At 33.3% G+C, this 12998-nt stretch overlaps 1 pseudogene across 2 annotated transcripts in view; it reads right to left on the reverse strand.

The window, feature by feature from the left end:
• Positions 1–524: 524 nt before the first annotated feature.
• The window catches only part of LOC143239469 (sex peptide receptor pseudogene), a 52526-nt pseudogene continuing 40052 nt past the window's right edge, over positions 525–12998 (reverse strand). Inside the window, exons 1-3 of one of the 2 annotated variants that reach the window (XR_013021195.1) lie at positions 5927–6006; positions 3468–3547; positions 525–2598 (exon numbers count right to left, since the gene is read on the reverse strand). The product of XR_013021195.1 is annotated as a sex peptide receptor pseudogene, transcript variant X1 (transcript). Of the gene's footprint in view, positions 2599–3467; positions 3548–5926; positions 6007–12998 lie in introns of those variants that run through there. The other variant, XR_013021196.1, reaches the window with a different exon arrangement.

Below are 12998 nucleotides of genomic sequence, written 5' to 3' on the forward strand. Positions count from 1 at the left end.
TGTTTAGTTTTTGTTAATTTTTTTTTTGTGATTTTGCGTGTTTATACGTATTTTGATAAGTTTTGGAATAGTTTAAAATGTTATATTATTAATTTCTTAGTAAAAAAATTTAAATATTTGACTAATGAAATGGCCCGGCATGGCCAGGTGGGTTAAGGCGTTCGACTCGTAATCTGAGGGTCATGGGTTCGAATTCTCCTCACACCCAACATGCTCGCCCTTTCAGCCGTGGGACGTTATAATGTTACGGTCAATCCCACTATTCGTTGGTAAACAAGTAGCCCAAAAGTTGGTGGGAGGTGGTGACGACTAATTGATTTCCCTCTAGTCTTACACTGCTAAATTAGGGACGGCTAGCGCTGATAACCCTTAAATATCTTTGCGCGAAATTCAAAAACAAACAAACAAACCAAAGAAAAATTAGCTTTTCAACTATATTCAATATTGTTGAATATATATTATATATATATATATATATATAATAAACATTTCTTCAGCCTGTCGTTAAATATTTTGCCATTTTATTAGTACTTCAATAATACAGTATTTCTTTCCATAAAACACATTACACCAAGTACAGTAATATAGCTTAACTTACTATGATAAGCACAAACACAGATACTACACAGTGTGTACTGACAATTAGTCAATGAAGACAGTGGAATAAAGGATATTTTGAAAATGCCGCTTTTTATATTTTAAGGCGGGTCTGACTGTGCTAAGGAGCCCCAGATCTTAGTACAGACACATCTGCCTCCTTCTTTCAATTTCATCTATGAAATTTTATAATAACCCTATCTCTATAGAATAGTATATGATACATTATTTCTCACATTATAAAAGAATAAAGTGAGTTCCTCAACAAGGAATTGATTAAATCATGAAGTTGAGCGGTTTTGAATGTTTATTTGTCTACTTTTACGCCAACACGCCATTTAATGATATGACAGATTTGTTCTTATTTTAATGGTTTCTAAGTTCTAACACAACAAAACAAACGAGTGGCTAAGCCCACCCCCAAATTACAGAACTGTTTCGTTGTTTGACATACGAGGCCCGTTAACTAAGCTATATTTGGACGACCCCTCTCGTCGGTTGACGAGATTACCAATCATGAAAAGGTCCTTGAAAGTCTCTCGAAACTGTCGACTCATTCCACAGTAAATGGCAAAGTTGAAAGGATAACTGAGCATAATGAAAAAATTTGTAAAGAGAATTGTAGCATTTAGATCATTATAGTTGGGAATATCAAGATTCAAAGCATTTTTCATGACGTGTAGCAGGCTAGTAACTGCCAAAGGAATCTCAACGGCAAGAAATACAGTTACCACGACGATCAGCATCAGAGTGGTACAGTTACTTTCTCGTAGGTTTTTACATTCACTTTTTTTATTTTCTTTAAACAACCTTTTCCTTTTCTGTTGCGCTTCCTTCATGGCACGGAAAAGAAGCATGTTTAGGACAACCAGCGCTGCGCAAGGTCCAACATGTACAAAAATAATGCGAAAGACGTAGTAGAAGATATAGTATATGTTTTGCGTCAGCACCCCTCCTACCCAGCGAGCTGTCTGAGCTACGCAGCCCATGTGGGCCTTTCCCTGCCAACGAAACTGGACAGGTAGAAAGACCCGATCAAATATTCTTGTAGACTGGTGTAGGAAAGCCAACAAGTAGACAGAGGTCATAGCTCGAGTAACACGAGGAACCGTGCACCAGGTGCGAGCCGCAGTGGGGTGACAAACATAAATGTACCTTTGAACTGCTAACACTAACGTCAGCCAGATGGAGGCAGTATGGAAGAATGCAGGTACCACTTCGTACATGTAATGGTAAGCGTAGCATGCAGCGGGTGGGAAGAGGATCTTGTTATAATTTCCCAGTGTGTACATATAAAAGTACCAAGGAGCAGGAAATAGCAAAGTCAGCAGGTCCGAAATGGCCATCGCCAGCAATACCAAGTTTGTTGGGGTTCTCATGTGGCGCTGGGCCAGAACTACTACAACTAAAGTGTTGGCAATTATTGTAACTAGTAGCAATGAGGGCATAATATAACCGAAAAGAGGCATAGCATACTCAAATGGTACGTCACGCGTCATGTTTAGAAGGTGGATGTCGAATACATTTGGAAGGTTATACGTACTATCTGTCTCATTTGTACAGTTAAAGATGTCCTCATATAAAGGCATTATTGATGTGTACGCTTGTTTTTCTTCATCTAGAATTACCTTTTCAACAGTATAAGTAGACCAGAAATATTTTTCGTTCATTATTAGCTTTGGATTATAACTTCTCTCAGTAAAATATCAAAATCTTTAATTATTCAGTTTTTGATATTACTGTTTAACAGCCTGAAAAAGAACTTTTGGACAAACAACAACTTTTCTAATGCGTAATGTCTTTCTTCAGCTAAATTAAAACACCTGCCGTGGGTATATTGTGACCTTAGAAAACGTTTCTTAACTCTGGTTATATAATTAAAATCATAGTAAACTAATTAAAATATTTTGTGGACAATCCACAAATAAAATCCATGTGTCTCTCTTTTAACGTTGCTGATTTCTTCAAAATCTTCCTTGACACATCTGTTTTCTGGTATACCTTCAAACAGTTAAAAAATAAAGACTCAAAATCATTCCGATACATTGTTTAGGCAATCAAATAATTAACTTCAAGAATATGTTAACAACAGAAATAGTATTATTCTATTACACTATCTTACTATAATGGATGTAGCATGTATATATCAATCTATGTATGTGTCCGAAATAATAAATACAATACCACAAACACAAATCCATTAAAAAGTCACACATTCGTTATTCATGATTTGGACAGTTAGAGAAACAAGTATGGTATGTGCAACAACCATTTCTTTGTCCCAGAACACAATTCTAAATAAAATCATTTCCTCACAACAAGAACATGATATTTACCTAGCATTTTACGTGAGGATTTTATTGCATATTTATTAATATAGTTTGTAAATACAATAATAAAAATTGAATTCTTAAAATGCTTTTTTCATCAATAAAGTGTACCACTTTTAATGCGTAAAAACCGTGCAGTAGTTCTAAAAAAATTGTTTAAAAATGCTCAATGTTTATACCTCATTTTTTCAATGGGGTATGAATACTACGATTAGAAATTATTAGTACAAACACCTGCCCGTGTTTATGACTTTACTAAATGTTGCGATAACTAATAACTGCTGAATTATCATATTTCCTTCAATCGTCAAAGCAAGGTAATGTTTAATTTTAGTAAAACGTAAAAATCCAATACAAATTAAGGTTTAACAATATTCACGTTAAACATTCACGAGTAGGGCATACATTAAAGTACAAAACCTCAGACATATAAAATTACCTTATATGAAAAAATGATTATGAATCCTACATCGAAACTTCTGTCAATTAAGAAAAAGAAACGCGAAATATGCCTAAACAACATATAATTATAATATCTACCTTTGTTTTTCCTCTGTTATCACAGCAAAGTCACAAGAGTCCAGTCAACATCTTCTCCCTTACAATTCACATTCGCTTTGCTGTTATATTAAGTAAATAAGATCAAAATAATCATAATTATTACATTTTATTAAATCATTACTATACAAATGACGCTTTAATAAAAATAAAATATACATTGTTTTTGGGACATACACTTGAGTTAGTATTTTATTGTTGCTTATTTTCTTATTGAAATTGTTCTATCGAAAAATATAGTTTAGTCTGAAATAAACAGTTTATAAGCATTTTAACAGCGATTCAGTTCTATCTAATGGCGTGAGACTAGTTAGGATGAATTTCTTCAGAACTGTTTTAAACATGGTAAGGCCAAGTAAATGTAATTAGACAATGTTTCTTGAAACATTATAGTTGCTCATAACATACGTTCGTCAAAGTAAAGCATACGACTCAATTTAAATTAACAACAGCCAGTACTTACTCATATCTTACTGTGTAGCAAAGTTGCGTTTCTGTTTATATAATAAAACATTCTAGAACTAGTATTGTGCTATATCACAAACGTTGGTTTATTAATAACGCACATATATTTTTAGAATAATTTAAAGATGCTAAATAAAACATGTTGTTTTCACCTGGCAAAGTTTCTTCCTAAACAAGAAAACTGTGAAACATAAAATAATTAAATTATGAATCTTTTATACAGATTATTAGTTTGTTTTGAATTTTGTAAGGTTACTTAAATTAACTTTACATTCATACTTTTCAGTAAAACACATTTTTATTTTTAAACATAAACTCTCCAATTTCTGAGAACAAATATTCTAAATAGATTATATTATCATGTTACGAATCACAACTTATTAGACACAACGTGTTTAACGTTACAAGAATTCATGAATAGATCCCATAACCTCACTTTCATTTATTTCAAATCATTGTTTCTTCTACCATATTTTGAACGTTATTTTCAGGTTTGCAGTAAATTCAAAAATGCTCTTCCTTTATATTGTGGGATTAATATTTTCACGAGATATCTTGACCTTTTCAGAAATGTCTTATCTACACTTTATTTTATTAACTAACAATTTAAGATCACAATGACCAACTTTAAAGTGGCGACTACAGTTAGTTTTTACCTCGCTATATTTTAAACTATTCCATAGTTCCATCCAGTTTACTTACTGATTAAGAATTATTCTATTATAAGTTAACGTTTTTACTTTTTGATTACAGGTATGACGTTTTGATCAATGTACTTGAGAATGATCTCACAAGTGATCACAACGTCGTACCTTTTTTTAAAAATAACCTTCCTTATTGCAAAAGTCCTAACCTCTAATAATATAAGTTTATTTTACAGCAAAACTCTCCTATTGTAGGTACAATACATTCTGTTACTTACCGTAACTGTAAAATTTGTCGTTGTTGTTACTTTTTTGCTTAAGAAGTGTTATTGATGTGACACTTCTCATGTCTTATTCTAGGAACTTATCAATTAAAGCAACGACGAATATGTACATAACATGTCAAGCACGCTGAATTTGCAATATTTAGTGCTTATGAAGTTTTTGATCAGAATCAGAGGTTATCAGACCGTGCGAAATACGTCAGACATAACAGTGTTTTAGGTTATTTTTGTAGCATCATTAGCATAAAACACTCACAAGTTTCAACTTGCTACAAGGAGTTAAATCCATTTTTAATTTCCGACTGCCAGCTCATAAAATTGACAACGTATATAGAAGATAGTAAAGGTCAGAGTACTAATGGTTTGTTTAGTAACTTTTTTTATCAGTTATTATAATTAATTCATGTTTAATTGAAGTACTAATATTTTTTACTATTTGTATTGTTATCCGTTTACTTTTTTTCATAAACGTTAGTTTCTCATAACACTGTTAGTCAACTCTATACTTCAACAGTAAGATATGTTGCTGTGTTACTCTAAAAGTACATGGAACCGATTAAGTGACTTTCATTCGTTACTAGATATTATTTATGAAGGATTATACAAGGCTTTTCTAGTTATTTTTTGTGTGTTTTGTAGTTTGTGTTCTAGTCTTCAACTAGTAGTGATTAAAATGTGTAATATATATATATATATTTAATATGTTCGTGTATATTTACTTATTATGATTTTTATTTATACATTTTGTTACATAGTATTATGGATTTTTGCACTGTTAACTTAGTATTCACGTTTAGAATTAACGTTAATATCTTAAGATGGCCAAACCAAGTGAACTATTATTGGGATTACGACCGAAAATAGCGTTTACAGCGAAGATACCCAACTGATAAAACAATATATTCAAGTTATTATAAACTTTCGTTTTATGGCTTTGTATATTAATAATAAGATTGGAAATACTAAATCACTCATACGTATTATTAGATTGATTTTAGTTCTGATCTATGTAGGTAACATACTTAAATCAAATGGTATTGGTAATTACCTTTATGAGATGTATGGTTCAGTTGATAAAATGCGAGGTTTACTAACGCGAGACTATCGTTGGAAGAGAAGGAATCAAAGAACTGACTTCGTACAACCTTCCAAGTTTGACGTAGTGTAGGTTAGGATGTTGCTATGACAACAGCTAAGTAGCCTAATTTAAACTGTTGCGAGATATAAAGTGTTGTACATATACATGGTTATTAAACAGATTTTTTTAAGTGATGACAACTGCAAAGCATAATGATAAGAGGAAACACGCAAGCTTAATATAATAATATGCAACACAAATATCTATAAAATTACTTTCCATTTGTAACCTAAAAATACACTAACAAACCGCCGCTGTCTGGAAGAGTAACTGTAAAGTTTAATTCGGTGCTAAGTAGGTAATATCTAAGTATGAACGCACTACTAGTATTTTTACAAGTGTATTTTGAGTATTACCTCATTTAATTTGTATCATATTAAATTATTATGTACCTGACCTGGTCAGGTTAACTTGAAATGTAATGTAATTATGGTGAGTCATGTGGTATTGAAAATACGTCAGTGCTATTATCCAGAAGAGTCTTATTAGCGAGAGTTAATGATATAGCTGAAGTGCTATGAAGGTACCAAATGTTTAATACAGTAAGTGGATACGTAAAATGGCTTTATGCCAACACTTTGTTCATATCATATTTATATAACTAGCATAACGATGATTCTGCCACTAGAAAGTCCTCCTTCATTCTCTTTATATACATATAAAAAGACGGATATAAAAATGGTTCAGCTTTTCTGAAGTTGCATAAAGCTTTCTACATTTGCACATATTATTCACAGGCCGTATGATAATACACCGGACGAGCTCGTATAAGTTTAGGACATCATTTCTTTCTTGCCTACATCAGAGAACCTGTAAGAGTTTTCTCTGATCGTTTCCAGTTGTTGCTTGATTAAGCTTATTTGGCTAAGAGAAGTAGTACTGGCAAGGAGTGACAAAGTGCTGTGAATGTGTACATTTAGAAGTTTTTTATTTTATTAGACTTTCTTGAGATACTGTTATCGAAAACAAAGACCTAAAGATGGCTTCCACTCCTACCAACAAAGATAATTTAGTCTACTGGAAATAATAAAGTAAGCAATACAATGAAAGAGCACTCTCCTCGAAACTCTTTATCTGAGGACCAAATTTACACTTTATAATTGAAATGTTTTAAACATACATTTCCTCAGCACTTTGCACAGTATCTGCCTCTAATGGTCTTTGAGTAGAATTGTTTAAACTGACGCTTTGATGTATATTATGCCTACTTGAACAACGACGAATCAGAACCTATAACATAAATAAATAATAGAATTTCTGTAAGTGTTGATAATGAACACATTTTATTTGAATATTAAATGTAAATATTTATATCGATTTTTATTTGATATGAAATAAGGCCAATGTTAAAACATAAAATAAATAATACAATACTACCATTATGTGATATAAAACATCAATGGAATTTAAAAAATCAAGTATATTATTGATTATTTTCTTTTACTTTTCTTTTCATCGAAAAGTCAGGGCTGATATTTTACTAGTGTATCCACTCGGGCCTGACATGGCCAAGCGCGTAAGGCGTGCGACTCGTAATCCGAGGGTCGCGGGTTCGCGCCCGCGTCGCGTTAAACATGCTCGCCCTCCCAGCCGTAAGGGTGTATAATGTGACGGTCAATCCCACTATTCATTGGTAAAAGAGTAGCCCAAGAGTTGGCGGTGGGTGGTGATGACTAGCTGCCTTCCCTCTAGTCTTACACTGCTAAATTAGGGACGGCTAGCACAGATAGCCCTCGAGTAGCTTTGTGCGAAATTCCAAAACAAACAAACAAACAAGCATCCACTCGATAAACTAGATACTCAGTAAAAATAAAACTGAAAATATTTGGCATTTTTGGAAAGATTTTGAATTACATTGGATTAAATAAGTTTATTTTTTTCTCTGAAAATTTTTTTTTCTTATAATGTGTCTTCCAATAAACTTAAAATAAAAACACGATTATATGTGTAGCTATGGGAAGGTTGAGAAAAATGTACAAGTAATTTATTGTTTTGCATATTCGCCTAGGCAGTTATCGTTAGCGGTCATATAAACACCAGCTTTATTGAAATAATAAAGTATTTCAACATAAGTAATTAAGAAAACAATTTCATATACATACTGCATGATTGGTACCATAGCGATACTATCCAGTAATTCAGTGGCAAATCTTTTTTTTTTTTAGCTTACAAAACGGGTTTTGATACCCTCAAAATACAGCTATTCCATTGTATAGTGTGACTCTGCGCTTAACAGTTAAAAACAAAAATAAATACGTAACGATGCTGAGTATATGTTATTTGTTTTATCAACAGCTACAGGAAATAAAGAGCAATAAAAACTATTCTGCTAGAAAAATGTGTACACAATTTTCTTGTTAAACTTCTTGTAATATTTAAATTAATTACTGATATTGTATTCAAAACAATATTAAATTATTACGAAAATATATTAAATAATATCTTCTCATCTCCTCTCTAAAATGGAAACATTCATTTAAACTGTATACTTGGCATAGCCTGATGGTTAGGGCAACGACTCGCAATCCACGGATCTCGAGTTCGAACTTATCACCGTACCTGCCCGCCCTTTCAGCCGTGAGGGCGTTATAATGTAATGGACCTTCCTACTGCTCAGCCCTGGATTAATCATTAAGCGAAATAAGCATGTGCTTAGAGCACCAAGGGAAGGGGCCACCACAGAGATTTTACCCTAGCTATCATGTTAACTCTTTCACTGCCACACTCAACTTGAGTCGATATTTTTGTCGTTGTCCATACCTACCGTGTTCGACTTTACTCTGCATTGTTCAAAAAGTTTTCTTTGGCTCAGCGAGTGACTACTAAATAATGTATATGAAGTAATGAAGTCATTAATTTGCGAAATATTACTGTAAAAGAGCAGTACAAAATGTTGATAAAACTTCAGTTGAAAAAATCATCGTATTTTATGATGTCTGACTTTGAATATGAAATATTTTTCTCAATCATTTCTTCTGTTATGGCTTTTTGTAATAAATTTTTAGCAGTGAAGTTGTTTTTGTTTTACCTTTTACTGCTTCATTCAGTTACATCTACAGAAAAATAAGAGTGTAATATCACAGAAACATAAATCAAACGAAATGGTGACAAATGTATAAAGGGACGTAGCTAGTTTTACGTTTTATCGGCTTCTGTTTTTGTACGTTATATTTGAGTTATTGTCTTGTTTGTTTTAGTTTTATTTGCGTTAATGTTGCATTATTCATGTGTCTTGTAATATTTTTATAAGTGTTTCTCGCTGAAGCTTTACTCAGCCGTAATTTTTTTTGGCTTAAACAACTTTCTATAAAAAAACCCTTTGTATGTGAGTACATGTTTTGAAATTTATCATACCAAGAACAAATTTAGAAAAGAATGCTACCGTAGCAATGCCATCGTTCATGTATTACATGTAATCTATAAGAGATTTGGACATGTGATTATGTAATAATATAAACAGATCTGAAGCTGAGATTTACTTAGGGGATAAAAACAAGGGTGCCCGGTCTTAAATCACATTTGTAACCAGTTTAGTGTAAGTACACAGGAAACGCTACTGTTGCATGGAATAATGAAGAGGACTATTCCCAATTTAAGGCTGTCGTTTTGAATTTGCCTTCGCATCCAGGCATGCAGATAAAGTTTCAGACATATGCCTATTTTGTTGATGTATGGTTTGTTGGCTCATCCAAAGTCCCCAGGTCAAACCTGTCCTTAAAGTTGAGGTTACAACTCATTCTTCAGATATTTAATTTAAGATTAAGGTACTTTAGCCTAGGCCTAACCCAGTATTTAGTAGTTCATCGTGCAATACAGTTTACAATTGATTACATGGTATCCATGTATATTAGTACAAAATGATCACTGTGTATATAGGCTAATACAGTATGTGTTGTTGATCACAAATTGTTTTGGAATACTTTTTGGCTCACAATGGATTTGCATATTATCATTGACATTGCTTCTTGCATACAGCTACTATAGCAACAACCTTAATGATACTTTTGCAATAACTGAAAATTAAATATTCTAAAATGGATTGAAGCCAGTCTTGAATCGATGTGAAATTGGTCTCGAATTGTTTTCAACCAATCCGAATGCAGCAAATCAGTGAAGGCATTTATGAATTCATATTTATGCGCTGATGGATCTAGGTCCTAGGATAACTTTCTGACAATCTTTGTCTATATGTAGACCTAGCGTTTAGTATGTTTGACTGTCTTACCAACGTTTTTCTTTATAAATTTCAGTGCTTTTCTTATCATTATAACTATATATGATGCATATTATTTTCTGTTTTTTGTTTTTTTCTGTATTTTTCAGACTGCAAGATGAAATGTGTTCAATTAAGTGGTGCACAAAAGAGAAAACTGGCCAAAGAGAACCATTAAAAAGGTTTTAGATTTAGTGGCCAAGACTGCAAAGCTAATTTTTTCACTCAAGCTACACAACATGATTTTCCAAATCAAAACCTCTCTGCGCCATCAGAAATCACTTGAACTGCATCTGACTCGAAAAAGATTGAAGTTAAACCGAGATCCACTTTGTCTACTTCAAGGTCAGAACATCATGATGACGTTGAGGTGTCATAGGCTGGATCAACTGACACAGGTCTCGAAACTGATCTCACTTTGCTTGTAAATTCTCCTGATATCTCTAGTGTTAATATTGATGCAAGTTGCGCTACAAAACAGTCTGAAGTTGAAATAATTGCTGAAAATGAAAATTTACTAGACTATGGTAAAATGCTTCAGTCTACAAAAGATAAAGAAACTAAAGCAAAAGATCCAGGGTTGTGGCTCGATTTCTCTGATGCTGATTGGCTTATTGGATTACTTGTGAAGCCTCGGACTGTCAACACCACCATGAACCACTTGAAAAATCTTGCCAGACTTTTAATAGTAGCAAACCGACGAGATACTGTTTGCAAAAACATTTCTTTGGGTTAAAATCTAATGGTGAGTAGTGCAAGAGAGAGTGGTTATTGTATACATCATCAACAGGGTCAGTTTACTGCATTTTTGGAAAATTTTTTGACCCTAATTTTTCCTCGCGTTTTGTTGAAAGAGAAGGGTTCAGTGACTGGCTAAATACTATTGTAATTGATCATCATAAAAAATCACTACTCACCGAGACTCTATGCTAACATACTTAACTAGCAGACAAGGTTTAGGCTTGCAACATAATTTGGAAAGACAAATTAAAGAAGAGTGCAATTACTGAGAATATGTCTTAGAGCGTGTAATAGCTGTTATTCGTACGTTAGCTGAATGTGGCTTGGTTTTTTGAGGAACAGATGAAAAATTTGGTTCACTGCAGAATGGGAATTTTTTAGGATTTCTTGAGCTCATAAGTTAGTTTGGTCCATTTTTGGCAGAGCACATTTCGAAATATGGAAATTCTGGAAAAGGAAATCCTTCTTACTTGTCCAAAACTACCAGTGAATAACTCATTGAACCAATGGCTTAGACGGTCCACGTGTTGATTGTTGATGAAGTAAATTATTCTGATTATTTTAGCTTGTCAGTTGACTTGACGCCAGATATATCACATATAACTCAGTTAAGTGTTGTACTTCGATACTTAAAAGATGAGCAACCTATTGAAAGCTTTTTAACCTTTCTGGAACTGAAAAGCCATACCGGTGAGGAAATGACAAATCAGGTATTGCAGTACTTACGTGAAGTTTGCAAATTTAATTTTTCAAAATGTAGGGGTCAGTCTTACGATAATGCTGCTATTACGTCTGGGCATTATAATGGAATGCAGCAAAGGATTTTAAAAGAAGATAATATTGCTATATATGTGATCTGTGCAGCCCATTATAAATCTGATAGGCCAAAGTGCTGTTGACTGACAAGTTGTTAATTTTTTCTCCACAATGCATTTGCTCTATACATTTTTTCAGTCTCAACCAGCCGGTGGAAAATTCTTAAAGCTTGTCTTGGAAATGAAAGTGAGTTAAAATCCCTCTCTGATAGATAGAAGGCACATGCTATGGCAACAACAGCAAATTTGAGGTCTTTCTTTAAGATTTTGGAAGCTTTAGAATGTCTAGTTGAAGACCAGTCACAAAAGGGAGACACCAGAAGAAAAGCAGGCAATATTGCAAATAAAGTGTAAGAGCTATAATTTCTTTTAATGTTGATCATGTGGTATGAGAGTTTGCAAAAAGTTTCATAAAACAAGTCAAGTCTTGCAAAATGAGGATGTGAACTTAAAAACATGTGCAAATCTGTATGGATCATTAGCTGGCCAACAACGCGCTTTAAGGAATGACTTTGAAAGATATAAAGCAATTGCAAAGGAAATACTACCAGATGTTAATTACAATGCAGCTCAAACTCGCAAACGTGTCAGAAGGAAGGTACTCAATGACGGAGATACACAAGAAGTAGATCTGAACGCCAGAGATAAATTTCGTGTCACCACCTTCCACACAATTGTTCACAAACTAAAAACCCAGATGAGAAGAAGAGAAGAGGTATACAAAGAAATAGAAAACATTTTATTTCCTAAGTGACGTACCAAATGATGTCACTTCTTCTGTTAAAACTGAAAGGTACTCTCAGTGTGCCCAAAAGCTAATTGATGCTTACCCAGAGGACTTGGACACTAATCCCTCTGCCGAGCTACAGGAGTTTCACTCATATGTGCACGATACGTTCAGTGCAACAAAAACTGTAAAAACCAGATTCAGTCATGCTGAAGTTCATAAAATAATTTCAGAAAACAAAATTGAGTGTGCGTTTTCAAACCTATACATTGTATAACGTATATTTTTAACATTAATGGTCACAAACTGCACAGATGAGCGTTCATTTTCTCAACTCAAAAATCCCAACAGAATAACTATGCGACAAAACAGGCTGGATGCCTTGTCTATGCTAAGTATAAAAGCACATTTGTCACCCCAAATTAATTTTGAGGACTTGATCAAAGACTTTGCAATTAAAAAATCTAGAAGAAAACTTTTTAAAAT

The sequence above is a fragment of the Tachypleus tridentatus genome, chromosome 13, assembly GCF_004210375.1.
Source record: "Tachypleus tridentatus isolate NWPU-2018 chromosome 13, ASM421037v1, whole genome shotgun sequence".
In the NCBI taxonomy this organism is placed as follows: domain Eukaryota; kingdom Metazoa; phylum Arthropoda; class Merostomata; order Xiphosura; family Limulidae; genus Tachypleus; species Tachypleus tridentatus.